The 2,500-nt window shown below is 33.4% G+C and overlaps 1 protein-coding gene across 1 annotated transcript in view; it reads right to left on the bottom strand.

Annotated features, from left to right (window-relative positions):
• LOC135095225 (uncharacterized) overlaps positions 1–2,500 on the bottom strand; it is a 6,921-nt gene that overhangs the window by 2,881 nt on the left and 1,540 nt on the right. The window lies entirely within an intron of this gene.

Below are 2,500 nucleotides of genomic sequence, written 5' to 3'. Positions count from 1 at the left end.
ATTGAAAATTACTACTATTACTACTACTACTGGGGCAGGAATGCACTACTACTACTACTACTACTACTACTACTACTACTAATAATAATAATAATAATAAAAATGATATTTTCCTTCTCTTCCCTCTTGAAATACTACTAATTTTTTTTCTTCTTTTTCTTCTTCCTTTCCTTCTTCTTCTTCTTCTTCTTCTTCTTCTTCTTCTTCTTCTTCTTCTTCTTCTTCTTCTTCTTCTTCTTCTTCTTCTTCTTCTTCTTCTTCTTCTTCTTCTTTTCTTCCTCTACTTCTCCTCCTCCTCCTCCTATTCTTTCTTTTTCTTCTCCTCCTCCTCCTCCTATTTTTCTTCTTATTCTTGTCTCCCTCCTCCTCCTGTTTTTTTTTCTTTCTCCTCCTCCTCCTCCTCCTCATTTACTTCCTTTTCCTCCTGCGATTCCTCCTCCTCTTCTTTCTCCTTTTCCTCCTCCTCCTCCTCCTCTTTCTCCTCTTCTTATTTTTCCTTTTTTTTTCTTCTCCTTCCCCTCCTCCTCCTCCTCCTCCTCCTCTTTTTCCTCTTCTTATTTTTCCTTTTTTTTTCTCCTCCTCCTCCTCCTCCTCCTCCTCTTCTTTTTCTTCTTCTTCTTCTTCTTCTTATTATTATTATTATTATTATTATTATCATTATTGTTATATTTTCTTTTTCTTATTATTATCATCGTCATCATCATCATCATCACCATCATTATTATTATTATTATTATTATTATTATTATTATTATTATTATTATTATTATTATTATTATTATTATTATTTTTCTTCTTCCTGTTCTTTTTTTTTTTTTTTTATCTTTAGCTACTACTACTACTACTACTACTACTTCTGCTACTACTGCTACTACTACTATTACTGCTGCTACTACTGCTACTACTACTACTACTGCTACTACTACTACTACTACTACTACTACTACTACTACTACTGCTACTACTACTACTACTACCACCAATACTACTACTACTCATGCTTTTAAAACAATAATAACAATACGTAATAGTATTTATTTATTTATTTATTTTTGAGTTACATACAAATGGAAGCATTACTTGTACACTGAAACCTTCCTAACCTAACCCAACCTGACCTGACCCAGCTTAACCTTACAAGTGGGATGATTACTTATAAACAAAAAGAAGCCTCCCTACAATCCTAGCCTAACCTAACCTGACCTACCCTACGTAACCTAACATGTCTAACCTGACCCAGTTAACCTAACCTAACATACACACAACAACAACCTTAACACCTGGGTGATTACTTAAATATTTAACACCTCACATAACCTTCCTAACCTAACCTAGCGTCACATAACCTGACACACAATCTTACCTAACCTAAAGGAACAAAGAAGAATGTATGAGGAAGATATAGTTTCATAAAGTTTCCTAACCTAACTTAGCGCACCTAATCTTACCTAACTAACCTCACACATCCTAACACACTTTACAAAAAATAATAAATAAATAAAAAGAATAAAGAATAAAAAAGAAAGGAAAGAAGGAACACTCAAACAATTACTTACAAAAAAATAAATAAATAAAAGTATTGGTAACAAGCCTAACACACCTAACCTAACGTAACATACCCACTGAACCTCACCTCACTCACCATAGCAAAAAAAATAAATATCATAAAATAAATACATACATAAATAAATAAATAAATAAATGAATAAAAGGAAAAAAAGTATTAGGAAGATAGATATGTATGTGCTTTCGTTGCCTTTGATCATAAGCCTAACCTGACCTAACTCAGCCTAACTCAGCCTAACCTTACCTAACCTATCCTAACCTAACCTAACCTAACCTAACCTAACTCAGCCTAACCTAACCTATCCTAACCTAACTCAGCCTAACCTAACCTATCCTAACCTAACCTATCCTAACCTAGCCTAACTCATCCTCTCCTAATCTACCTAAGCTAACCCAAGTCAACCTAATCTAATGTACCCCACCTAGCCTGACCTCACTCTAACTGACCTAACAAAATATTCCACCATGTCATGGATTACTTAAAACACTTAAAGGAATTACTTATACGGTGTGTGTGTGTGTGTGTGTGTGTGTGTGTGTGTGTGTGTGTGTGTGTGTGTGTGTGTGTGTGTGTGTGTGTGTAATAGAATGTTGGAAAAAAAGAAAGGTAGTCGGTTTCTTTATTTGATCATTCGTGTTTTCTATAAGTACCCACTTGTTTGTTTGTTTGTTTGTTTGTTTGTTTGTTTGAATGCTTTCCTCCTTGATTCTTGGCTCATTAATTTTTCTCTTTGTTTATTTGTTCCTCTCTTTCATTTTGCTTTTCTCTCTTTCCTTATTCCTTTTTTTCCTGCTTTATTTGTTGCTTTGTTTATTTATTTCTGTTTACATTTGTTTGTTTGTTTGTTTGTTTGTTTGTTCCATTGTCTCCTCGTTGATGTGTTTCTAAATTTATTTGTTCATTTCATTGATTTTTTTATTTATTTCTTGCCTT

This window comes from Scylla paramamosain, chromosome 48 (genome assembly GCF_035594125.1).
Source record: "Scylla paramamosain isolate STU-SP2022 chromosome 48, ASM3559412v1, whole genome shotgun sequence".
NCBI classification, from domain to species: Eukaryota; Metazoa; Arthropoda; class Malacostraca; order Decapoda; family Portunidae; genus Scylla; species Scylla paramamosain.
The sequence above is the reverse complement of the archived record's forward strand: the minus strand, read 5'-3'. Positions and strand labels throughout refer to the sequence as shown.